The sequence below is a fragment of the Mytilus trossulus genome, chromosome 10 (genome assembly GCF_036588685.1).
Source record: "Mytilus trossulus isolate FHL-02 chromosome 10, PNRI_Mtr1.1.1.hap1, whole genome shotgun sequence".
Lineage (NCBI taxonomy): Eukaryota > Metazoa > Mollusca > Bivalvia > Mytilida > Mytilidae > Mytilus > Mytilus trossulus.
Window position 1 is genome coordinate 21,252,334 of NC_086382.1, and position 13,787 is coordinate 21,266,120.

Here is a 13,787-nt window from a genome sequence, read left to right on the forward strand (position 1 = left end):
TTGTGTCATTAAAAATTTATCCATTGCACCAAATTGATTTTATTATCAATTGTTTTAGATTTTTAACATTCAACTAAAAAATTATAACAGTCATTTCTTAATGAAAAGACCAATAAATGAATTGCCGACAACATTCGACTTACAACGCGACTCTTATAGACCTAAAAAAAACAAGACAAACTACAACCGGTCCGAGACCACAATTATTTCGTAGTGCATTTCCTTTAGAACATAAATGAAAATTTAAAAAATCCCACCTGCGCTTTCTCATTAAAGTGTGGTGTACTACTTTTAATGCAAATTATATCAAAATTATAGAAAACTGCATCGGCTCTAACTCAAAATATGGACAATTTTATGTTTAGGGGGTCTTGAAATCTTTTGACAGCTTCCGAAGTGTTAATTTTTAACCTTTTTCAGCTGTACCAAATCACTACTTTCCTTTAAAATTCTGGACCCACATTTTTTTTACAGTATAATTAGTTCTCCATGTTTTATGCCTCAAATTGCAAGTAGGGGCACCCATGTTTTATGCCTCAAATTGGAGAACTAAATTTGGAAGGGGTATAAAAAAAAATAGCAAGTGACCCACTGTCAACACTAGGGACTATACTCGACCAACCAACTACACGTGGCTTAGACAGACGGGTTGACTACTGGCACAATTATGGTTTACTATTTATTATCTCGAACATATGTACACACAATAAACACTAATAGGTGTCAAAATGATATCATTTTTATTAAATTCAGGGTGATTCAGATCTATTGTCTTGACACTAGTCTGTTGGTAAAGTCCGTAAGTTTCCTCGTGAGTCATTATTTTGGATGTTTTGCTTCTTTTTGTTTGGTGTCTCATTGATGTATCCTCCAAATCATGTTGTGTAAATCTCATAGAATTATTCAGAAAAAAGGGAAGATATTCTGATTGTTACACAGCGAATTAAAGGAATGCATGTAATTTGAAATAAAGCCAGGAGGAGATGGGTCTATCTCCATTATCATTTAACTCTGGGAACGATCAAATACATTCAGATAAGTTCCGGTTCAGTAAACTGTATGACCAATATTCTGCTGTTACATAGTCATTGTGAATCGAAGATACATATATACTTTAATCTCAATGCGGCTATGTCGCGTAGGTTGATTAAAATATTGACAAAGATTACTAGTATTAGTTACATAGTGTGATAGGGACCCAATACGGTATACATGGAGTCAGTAAATTCCATAGTGTAGCTGTTACCATATATACCGTATAACATCACTAGCACACTATGTAACGAAATTATCTTAATGACTATCTTAACGTGTGATATTTTGACTAGTGACCTTTAAAAATTAGCAAGTCGTCGATACCGTTAGCATTAAGAAACTTCTTCCTTGGTCATACAAAAACAGATACCAACAATAGCAAAGAGGGAAGAAAGATACCAAAGGGACAGTCAAACTCATAAATCTAAAATAAACTGACAACGCCTTTGCTAAAAATGAAAAAGACAAACAGACAAACAATAGTACACATGACACAACATAGAAAACTAAAGAATAAAAAAAAACCACAAAACCCATTAAAATGATCTCAGGTGCTCCGGAAGGGTAAGCAGATCATGCTCCACATGTGGCACCCGTCGTGTTGCTTATGTGATAACAAATCCGATAAATAGTCTAATTCGGTAGGTCATATTCATGAAAGGGAAGGGGATCGTAGTTACGACGTAACGAACATATCCGATATCATTTGTGAAACGGTTATTCCATAACGGTCAACCAACTCGTGATGGCGTCCGTAAAATTTAGGAAGGGATGATTTCAACTTCACCATATGGAACTCTTGGTTTAATAACTTCCTTGTGAGCAGCAACCCTCTATCAAGAAAATCAGGATAGGAAATGCAAGCAAAGGCATATCGTATCAATTGGGAGATATATACCCCGTATGCAGGTGCTGCTGGAATGTTGTAACTAAGAAATGGAAAGTTCACAACTGGAAAGCTGAAATCATCTCTTTTGTCGTGAAGTTTTGTTTTCAACCGACCCTCATTGTCAATTTCTAGATGTAAGTCAAGATATGAGGCCGACTTAGCTGTATCTGTAGTAGCCGTTATCTCTAGTTCGATGGGATAGATGCGTTCCACATAGTCACTTGTTATATATAGCTTGAAATGTGTTTCATGAATTTATTTCAATCTTCAATATCAATCTCTAATCTGTTGAAACCTTTAAGATTTTTCTCAGTCATGACTTTTTTTTTTATACTGCAACTAGTTGTGTTTATTTCCTAAATATAGTAACATAGCTATATTTTGTATAATGTCAATTTCATCATGCAACACTTTCTTCACAATCAGGGGTTCATTAAGGGATGAAAAAAAAATTGACAATTGTGTTATGATTTAATAACCAATCAATGTATTATATTAAGTTGCAGTATAAAAACAATAGTAGGTCAATGTCATACAAATAAAAACTTTTTTTGTACTCGGCGCAAAACTGTGGATGAGCTCGGTAGAACTTCGCCCTTCCCCAGTTTCTCAGCCTCATACAAGTTTATATTTTTCTTTCATTGGCCTAATATTGGATATTTATAAAGGGTCGTAACACCACTACTAATAGTTATCAAATGTATCAGAATTATAATTTAGTACGTCAGACGCGCGTTTCGTCTAAATCGACTCATCAGTGACGCTCATATCGAAATATTTTTATAGCCAAACAAGTTCAAAGTTGAAGAGCATACTAACCGTGTATTGAAATAAGCCCCGTTCCCCTACTAACCTAATATGTAATATGCACCGTCTCCATTCAGACGCTTTTATATTCCTATTCCAATCATATTCCTAGAAATGTATAGGAGGTTATATAATACTAAATACGTATATCATTTGAAGACCTGCACTGTACCTCTTGATGATATGAAACCAAGTCTTACATTATTTAAAATTTGTTTCTGTGCATGTTTCCATAGACAATTTACAAACAATCTCAAACATTTAATGGAATTTCAAATCAACAGATGTAATCAATTTATTAAAATTTATGCGTTAGAATGTTTTACTGTTTAACGACAGGCTCGCCTTTTTCTGCGTCCCGCCTTGTCCATTATACTTTTAGAAGACTGCCAGCACATTTTCCTGTTAAATAAAAATCCATATTTGCGATCGACATGACCATCCTTCATGATATCAGAGATTGTTTTTCTCCAGTCTTTGACCATCTGAAAAAAATCATAACAATACTGAACCCAAAACAGACCGAGCCCATATCTTATATGAATGTTTTTTTTATATGATGTGGCATCTAGGGGTTCATGTTCCCCTTTCCGAATCAAATCCAACTTCATACAAAACATATGGACAACATACAAGAAACCTTATTAATGAACGTCAAATGTCTTTTGATCACCTTTTGTAAATTTGTGTTGAGCAGTTTACCTCAGATCTTCTTCTTTTTATTAATTTATAATGTTCTTTAAGTATTACCTCAAGAAATATAGATGATAATGGTTTTAGAAATAAGTGTCCAGACTTAAATACTGTAACTAAAATAAGCATGTTTGGCAATACTACGTTTCAGTCAACTAAAAGATAAACAACAACTAGATAGAAATCCAGCAACATGAGTGCACCAAAATAAATCAAGTTTACATATCAGATAATAATAAGACAATATGGTAGTAAAATATGGTTTCTTTAAATCACCCTTCCAGATCAATAAATAAGAGCGGTAAAATTAAGGTAACTTATCAAAACTTAATATTTTGAGTTTAAATTGAACAAGATTTAGCTTTCTGTGCTGTCTCAGTAATGCGTCATTTTATGGAAAGAAATTGTACAGTCTGTATTTTTTTATGAAGTTAATGAATTTCTGTTTTAATAATAATAAAAAAATAATCAAAGACCGGTTTACCTGGAGTAACTTTCGACTTTCGTAACTGGACTGTTGTAAAGTCTCCTTAAACCATCTATGTCCTCGTCATAGGAATACTACAATGTTATATAAAAACTATTCAAAACAAAACCAAAAATGCAGATGCCAGCATGTTTAGTATTAATACTTGTATCGCTTAAAAACTTATTGCAAAACATAAACTATGCTACATATTATTTTTTCGTTTGTAATGTTGACAACTTTGTTTTATTTACTTTTAGCATCACTTCTTTTTTGGATGATAACTATTTTCTCTCCATTATAACTACAACTTAGAATTTTTACTAGCAAAATGTTGTTTAAGTTAACCCTAACCAATCATGTAAGAAAATTCCCCCAAAATAATTGAAAAATTGAGAAAACGATTGTTTCAACCTGATTTTGAAAGGATTTTATCGCTATAATGCTTAGAGATCGTGCATTCCGGAATGGCTAATTCAGGCTTTCTCTTGCAATGAAAAGTCTTTTTAACATAATTGCGATGTTCGTTCCCCTTTTTCACTCTTTTCATTTTTAATTGTCAAAACTAATTATATTGTATTACCTACCGATCCGGACCCTGAGCTTGATGACCCCTGAAATTAGATGGTAGCATATGTGAATAATATGTTCCAATTATCGTAACCACAATCATATCTTTTTTCTTGATTGTGGAAGACAGAATTTCACTGTTCAACTTTTCTTCGCCAACCATGAACAACGCGACGTAAGTCTCATATGGAATAGAATCTGCCTACCCTTCCGGTACACATTTTCTTTATGAACATAAGGCCACAGGGCCTTGAGGTCTTTTATAATGCAGTGATTATTATTAAAAATGCTGTAGTCTTCTTAACTGATTGACATTTTCAACATAACTTTCATATTTCTGCTACACAAACACTTTTTTTGCCAGATTAAGCAATGATACAACAATTGCGAATCTTTATATGGAAAAACGTTTGAAAAAGAGGTCAAAGACAGCTCTACACGTAAGCCTGGAAAGGTGAAATCGCCCATGCTATCGTTTTTAATACAGTAGTCAAATAAAAAAAAAGTGTTTTCTTCTTCAGAAAACCTTACAAATACCAAGCAGTTGTAGTTTCTTTTATGAAAATTGCAAGATTTGATATTTTTTTCTTGACACTCGACTTGATTCATTGATATTTTAAACTCCGTATTCATATTCGAAAGAATTGACTCCCTTCAGTAGTTACTACTTAGTCAGCCGAAAGGGGTCACGCTGAAAAAGTACTGTTTAAGCTCAGACCTGCTTTGTATCGCAGAGATTCCGGAAGTTCGAGTCTTATGGAGACAAAAATATGTTTGTTTTTTTTTACCTATTAGGTGTACACCGACCACTTGGTCGACCTACACCGGTTCAAACGAAACAAAATACGAACAATCTTATACGTAGTGGTGGATTGTAGCGCTTTTTTGCCACCAAATGTGTGTTTTGTGGTTTTGACGTGTTTTAAAACGAAAAATAGTTCCTCGAGTTACTTTATTTCAATTTTTCTATATGTATATGTAAGCGAGGGGTTGTGTGTTACATCGAAGGTACATGCATTCCCAAACTTTTCATATTTATTGTAGATTACAACGATATTCCCATTCAAATTTATCTCAGGTAGCCGGCTAGCTATTTTTGTGTGGATTTTATTTCGATATATTATCGCAGTACTGATTCTGTGAAAATGATTGGAAGTTTTTAATTTGTAGGTCTTTGGTATATATATGACATTTGTGAGTTTTTTTTTATAAGAATATTAAAATCCCGTATCCCCCAAATATTGATTTTTTCAGTCAAACGTAACCACAAGTATAAATCTTGGAAATGAATCGGCGGTCAAATTAAAACGATGTTTTCTGGTATATTCCGGGATTTTTTTAAAAACGAACGTAAACCTGTAGCTGTTTATGCATTGGTAATACATTGGATGCCAGAAACGAACCGGCCCAAAATAATTTTGTAGTAACATGATCTCCAGTTAGAGTTAAATCGATTACATTATGATCTTGTGTTCCAAACCACATTTGTACAATATAAATAATTAAAGCTATTTTCGGGAAGGATGCACTGTCAGTCCTTTATTAACTTTACTTATTCAAACTTAATTGCTATTTGTTGTTTGAATTCTGTTATTGTAGATGGTAGATTGGTAACGTGGCCTCGGATTTATAAGATTGAATGTAATGTATTTTCTGCATCGGTAAGTTCATTATAAAAGAGAAAGTGAAACTTTTTTTGACATTTTTCAACCCTTAATTTTTTCAACTATCTTGATAAACCTACGGCTACTGGTGTCTTTAGTTCTTATATCATTCAGTGATAATGAATGCAAAATGTTTATTCAATCTGTAGCTTTCTTCACTTATTGACATTTTCAACAGAAGTTTCATATTTCGGCTACACCAAAACGTTGTTCCCAGAATAAACAATAGAAAAATAACTGCGTATCTTAATATTTCTTCAGGAAACCTTACAAATGACAAACATATTGTAGTTTTTATGCAAATTGCAATATTCGATATTTTGTTGGGGGATAACACCTTTACACACGACTTGATTCATTGATATTTTAAATTCCATGTTCATATTCGACAGAAACGTGACCTATTGCATGGTCAAAACGTGAAACAAGTTAATTTTTTACCAGAAAGCTTTGAAAACAGATTTATCTATATGACTTGGCGAAAAAATAGTACATTGAATATCTGTGTTACCGGTAATATTTGCCGGTTAAAAAGTGTGATACTAGTATTGTATCATACTTTACAAAATCATACATACGCCGCTTCTAAAACAGGCATCAGTTTTAAAAACCATTACAAGCAAAACTAATAGGAGCGTGCACCGCATAACTTATAACTTGGATTGATTTGCTTTGTTCTGAAAAACAAAACAAAATAATCGAAACTAATTTTTTGTTGTTTTATAATTATTATTTAATAAACAATATGTTGTATAAAAATTAGTCATTTTGAGAATGAGATATTATAGCTGTTACCTCAATCACGAAAAGGATACAAAAACTTAAAAAAACAACTTCGCAACCATCTTTTGTTTATCCTTAGCTTGATATTTATCCACACCTCCTTAACTTGTCTTGAGCCAAATAAAACATAATTGGTATTATGCCTTTATAAACTCCGTGCAGCGTTATCGTTCGGTTCATACTTCACTTTTCTTTCGGTAGGTTTGTGACTTTTCAAAAACAATTATAGAAAATTGTAAAATACTCTAATCAAAATTTTTAATATTGCAAAAACAGTCGGCAAGCTTAATATTCTGTGAAAAAAATATTACAAAAAACAAACAAACAATTAAGAAATCGAGAAAAAGAAAGCAACCACAACTGAATACATAAAATTAAAACTATACATATATATATGTAAATATGGACATTAATAAAAAATGCATGCAATTACCTTCAACTCATATAATTATAATGTGTCGGTTGTTGAGGCGTTTTCGAAAAACTTATCTTTATATATATTTAACATCGGGGGGAAACACTTCAAATACACGTGTCAATTTGATTGAAGAAACCATTTATGGAAAATTTTTCATCTTTGGGAGAGTTCGGCGTTTACAATGAGGAAGTTCAGCAAAACGGACATTATTACAACACCAGTGAACTCATTGAGTGTTTACAACTTGTCGTTTGTGCAGTTCTTCTACGAGGAATAATATATATTTTTTTAATATATTTAATTTACCATATTCACCTGCTCTTCTTATCTCTAATTGTGTTAATTATAGAATGGATTTTAATTTTGATAAATTTGAGTTATCAGTAGTTTCCTGATGTCCATTTCTCAAAAGATAATTTAGATAAAATATAGATCGAGGTACAAAAAATGAGCGAACTTATAATTCAGTATTGTTCCATTAGAAAATGTTTAATTTTCATATCAATATAGATTCCGCCACCAAAAGTAAAAGTTAAAAAATTCATGCACTGATCATTGTAGTGAATTGAAGTTTCCATAGATGTTTACTTCAAACAAGTTAACTAAGATGTATTATCATATTTATAAGATAGTTTTGAAGTAATCAAGTTTTTCTACGACATACCTTTTGTCATTTCAACGGTATTTTTTGACATTTTTATATAAGCGGGAGGTTTGACTAGCCACGAAACCACCATTGTTTTTTGTTTCCTAAAACTTTAATGTACCAAGCAAGGAATGTGACAGTTGTTTTCAAATAGTTCGTTCCTATGTATGTTCCATTGGCATTTGTTTTTGTTAAAACAGTGTTTCTGGTCTTCCGTTGTTGTCCTCCTATAGTTGATGTGTTTCTCTCCAAATTTTGGTTTACTCTCAATCGATTTATGACTTTTGAACATCGGTACACTACACTACTTCTGCCGTTATTTATAGAAATGGTTAAATATATGCAGTACATCCGAATTATATAAGCGATATGAAGATGTGGTATGATGGCTTAGGAGCAATTTTCAACCACGGACCAAATGACGTAGATGCCAGCAGTAGATTCTTTAGTCACGAGGAAAATATATACCGCATAGCAGGCTATAAAAGTCCCCGACATAACAAAATATAAACAATTCAATCGAGAATCTACCATCTCTTGATCTATGTTAAAAAAAACCAATACTAGTGAGATTGTGTTCCCAGTTGAAAGACTGCTTTTTTGTAAAGCAACAGCAATCAAAATGACAAATTTGCTGTACCAGATTATACGCATTTCAATAACTAATGTCTCTTTGGGTAATGCTTGAGTCAACGATATTTGGATATATTAATCGAAATAAAATCGTTGGAGATAAGTTTAAACAAACAGAAAATAAAACAGATTATGAAAAACTACGAGACGGGATGCAAACTTATACACTAGGAATATTCATCTCCTTACTTCATAATACATAACTACATTTCTAACAACAAGTATATCTGTAATCGTGCTATGACCAAAAAAACTGGGCTAGCAATTCCCCCGAGGACATACAGCAGAGATCCTAAGTGCTTTTTTAATTCGAACTTTATTTGACATAAGTTTATTGACACAGTGAGAGCAACGAAATGTGCGGAACCAATCTTACCAAAATCTCATCCTGATATATATATGAGTTTATTTACAACCACTGGGTCAATGCCATTGCTGGTGGAGCTTTATAATTAATTCCCTGAGGGTATCACCAGCCCAGTAGTCAGCACTTCTGTGCTGACATGAATTATCATTGATATATAAACTAATTTTTGAATTTCTGAAATACTAAGGCTTTTATACCTAAGAAATAGATTACCTTATCTGTATTTGGCAAAACCTTTTGGAATTTTGGTCCCCTATGCTCTTCAACTTCGTACTTTTTGTGCCTTTTTAACTTTTTAGGATTTGAGCGTCACTGATGAGTCTTTTGCATACGAAACGCGCGCCTAGCGTAAATACAAATTTAAATCCTGGTATCTATGCTGAGTTTATTTATCAAGAGTAATATTCATCATCCATAGACCTAAACCCTGCCTTAAATTCAAATATATCCATATTTTCATAGATTTTTCAATTTTATACCCTAGCCCCGGTCTTTCAGGAAGTGTTTTTTGATGTTCTGTGACATAAATTTATTTTCAATATCCTATCTTTTACATCAAACATAACTGCTACTTGTTTTTCGAAAACGGACCACCACGGAGAATTTCTAAGTGTTTCTGTCTAACGATTGAAAACCCACAAAATACTTTATTTATTGTATTTAAAAGGATAATTAAATATCTTGTTTAAGTTAGCTTACCATTGTTAGATTTCTATTTTGAAAGTCATAACAAAAAAAAGGAACAGTTCGTTTACAATAAATATATAACAAAAAGCGCTTTGTGTGCATATACATCTGACCGTTATAAGGTCTTGTGATATCTAGAGCTGGCCTTGCTCTAATTTAGTGTAAAACAAACCAGGATGTCTTTGTCTACCTAAATTGGTTTCTATTCACATGATCCGCAACTTCAATACAAAATACTTGGCAAAAGTGGTTGGTTAAAAGCCTATTTAAGTAATGGATAATTGCTGATCTTAAAAACATTTTTAAACACTTAATTCTTTACATTGTATACTTAATTTCTATTACTTTGAAGTATACACATTGAGTAACAGCATAATTTGATATTTATTTAAAAATTTTCATTGGATAAAGAACAAGGATGTGAACAACTGTATAGGTCACCGTACGTACTTGAAGAATGAAATAAACAACCTATCGTAGAGTAATTTATAAAAAAACACGAAATAACAAATTGATAGAAATGACCTGAGACGAGCTGATAATATTTAAATGGAAAAAAATCAGTAATTGAGTCGAAAGGACGGATGCTAAATAGAGCCCGAAGTGAACATATTTTTAAATTTCAATCTTACAATCACCGAAAAAAACAACACTTTTGAACAAACAGTAACATAAATAATTAATGGGGAATTGTCAAATGGGATCATGATCTGAAACCTTGCGCGCACTTATGATCTCACAGCTCACAATTTGTTTTTACGAACTGTTATCTCAGTTTAAAAGACATTGACTGACAAGCTCGATAATAGCTTTACAAAATGACGAAAAACATAAAAACAAGAGGCTCTCAAGAGCCTGAATCGCTCACCTTAATTTTTTTGGTTAAATCTCTCATCAATGATTATTTTGGCTTTTCAATTTATTTAAATGTTCTTTGAATCGTCCTATTTTCTTCAAAAGCAAAAAAAAAATCATTTTCTCCTATGTTCTATTTTAGCCATAGGAGCTATGTTTCTTGACATACAAGGAAATAAAATATAAAATTTATACTAGATACTCTGAAACTCATTTAGCCTAAATTTGGCTGAAATTGATACAGCAGTTTCAAAGGAGAAGATTTTTTAAAAGTAGGTCAACATGATGGACAAATTGTGAAAAAAAGTCTTTAAAGGGCAATAACTCCTTAAGGGGTCAATTGACAATTTTGGTCAAATTGACTTATTTGTAGATCTTACTTTGCTTAACATTTTTGCTATTAACAGTTTATCTGTATCTATAATAATATTCAAGATAATAACCAAAAACTTAAAAATTTCTTTAAAATCATCAATTCAGGGGCATAATACCTGAAAAACGAGTTACCCAATTCGGCTGAAAATTTCTGGACAGGTAGACCTTGACCTGATAAATACTTTAACTTCTTGTCTTATTTGCTCTAACTGCTGGAGTTTTTTAGATATAAGCCAAAAACTGCATTTTACCCTGTGTTCTATTTTTAGCCATGATGGCCATGTTTTTTGACGAAATAGAAAAATAAAACACAAACTTTATTTTATACACCCTACTGATCATTCAGTGGAAGTTTTGTTGAATTTGGTTCAGTAGTTTTAGAGGAGAAGATTTTTTAAAGTTAGCAAATATGATGAACAAATTGTGAAAAATTGTCATTAAAGGACAATAACCCCTTAAGGGGTCAATTGACAATTTTGGTCATATTAACTTATTTGTAGATCTTACTTTGCTGATCATTTTTGCTGTTTACAGTTTATCTTTATTTATAATAATATTCAAGATAATGACCAAAAACTGCAAAATTTCCTTAAAATTACCAATTAAGTGGCAGCAACCCAACAATGGGTTGTTTGATTCATCTGAAAATTTCAGGGCTGATAGATCTTGACCTAATGAACATTTTAACCCCATGTCAGATTTGCTCTAAATGCTTTCGTTTTTGAGATATAAGCCAAAAACTGCATTTGACCCCTATGTTCTATTTTTAGCAATGGCGACCATGTTTGTTGATAGATCAAAACTTCGGATACACTTTATAAACTAGATACCCTAAGGAACATTCAGTTAAAGTTTGGAAGTATTTGGCGTAGTAGTTTCAGAGGTTGAAGATTCTTGATATAGTTTACGACGACAGACGACGACAGACGACGGACGACGACGGACGCCAAGTGATGGCATAAGCTCACTTGGCCCTTCGGGCCAGGTGAGCTAATAAAAAAGGACTGATTTCTTGCACTAACTTAAATAACGTTCAGGATCCTAACGAACACTATTTTGCTAGACGTGACTGCAAACAAAATCTGATGGCAAACTACAAATAATCTTGTCTTTTGGAGTTAAGACAATGAAGTGACAAAATTAGCGAAAAATTACAATGAAACACACACGACTGCTGCTGACAATTTACGAAGTTAGCTACCTACACACGGAAGCAGATTAACTGCTTCTAATAAAATCTGATGAAGCAAATGCTAGTCATAGATAAGTGGTACTCAACATATGAATGTATTTAGCAACACACAAACATCAGTCACAAGTGAGAATGAACAGTATTATACCGATATTCAAAACTCGTAAACCCATTTTTGATATACTTGTAAATCAAGTTTTGAAACAAATGGAAACACACGAACATATTGAAGTGCAGTAGCAGGCGCGTCGATGGCTCACGCGTCTATTGCTACAAAAGAAACTTTATTTTGGAATCCGAAATCAAGCATACTGTATTATTGGGGAATTAGAGAAACGAAAACCCGTAGATAAGATGACTGCTCTAAATTTAAAAAAAATAAAATAAAATGTGTTATATAAAGTTGTATCATGATTCAAACGACCATCATTAGTATCTATGAAAAACAAAAGATGGCACTGCTCATTGGGATGTTCTTTATAGGAAAATAATTTAAATGGTGTAATTTGGTTTCATAATGAAAAATACGAAAAAGAGATGTCAACCAAATTACAATTAAAATCTGATTTAGTAATCCGTATCGTTTTCCTTGTTTCGAACCATACTTTTCAGGGAGGAAGTATATGTTTGTATATTAGCGTCTAATTGAATAATGCGATATGAAGACATGAAGAATGTGCCAGCATCCTTATCAAATGTAAGAATTTCATTGTTATTTTGATATTTATAGAAAATTGTATCTAACTGCTTTTTATTGATGTGCATGTGTTTTGTGTGGTATTTTAAAAATTGTTTACCTCATTGTTCGCTATACAAAACAATCTTCAATAATGAGTTTATGTTGTAAACCATGTAAAGATAATTATGCTGATGCAGCATGAGACGGCTGGGAACAACAAACAATCTTGAATTTTGAGAATATTTATATTCAATCTGTTTTAGTAGTTTTTTATCGGACCAAGCTGCATATGTCAGAAACTAAACTGTTTGTTTTACTTCTATCGTGCTTGCGCTTTTTGATGTTCATATTATAAGAAAAGAAACGAAACAAAATTTTAAAAGTACCGAACTCCAAGTAATTCAACGTAGAGTTCGTATCAAAAGGCAAAATCAAAAGCTTAAACATATTAAACGAATGGCAAACAACGGTCATATTCCTGACTTGCATTTTCCTTTGTAGAAAATGGTGGATTAAACCTGATTTATAGATAGTTTACCCCCTCATTTGCATGACACTCGCGTTTGATTGACAACATTATTTGAGCAAACCAGAAGTGAATGCTTCTAAAATAGTGACATAGATTGTCGAAATTCGCATCTTGTGCAGAAACATTGGTACCGTTTATATATAACTATTTTATTTGGACAATATTGTATGCTGATCGAATCTTTGAAGTTCTGACATAATCTTGTTTAAGATTTCTGGCAAACGTCAATCCAACATGTTCTTTATAATACACCATTTATGTAAGGCAATGAAGTGCAGTTCGTGTCAACTCTTTGTCAGAATAGAAAAAAATCATTATATTCACCTTGCTATAGTAAGGGATTAAATTTCAAAATAAATGAAAAAGTAGTTTTCGAATCCGTAGCCTGACCATTGTCTTCAGTATTTGCATAGATTGGGATAGCTACTAGTTCTTCGGTGATTTTAGCAATGACTTAGAATAAGAAAAACATAATGAGAATAGATAAGATAACATCAGA

The 13,787-nt window shown here is 32.4% G+C and overlaps 1 long non-coding RNA gene across 1 annotated transcript; it reads right to left on the reverse strand.

Annotated features, from left to right (window-relative positions):
- Positions 1-3,192: 3,192 nt before the first annotated feature.
- On the reverse strand, positions 3,193-6,804 carry LOC134686068 (uncharacterized). Its single transcript, XR_010101525.1, has 4 exons — positions 6,703-6,804; positions 4,478-4,504; positions 3,909-3,985; positions 3,193-3,216 (listed from the first exon to the last, which is right to left on the reverse strand). It is a non-coding gene; the product is annotated as an uncharacterized LOC134686068 (long non-coding RNA).
- Between the last annotated feature and the right edge of the window lie 6,983 nt (positions 6,805-13,787).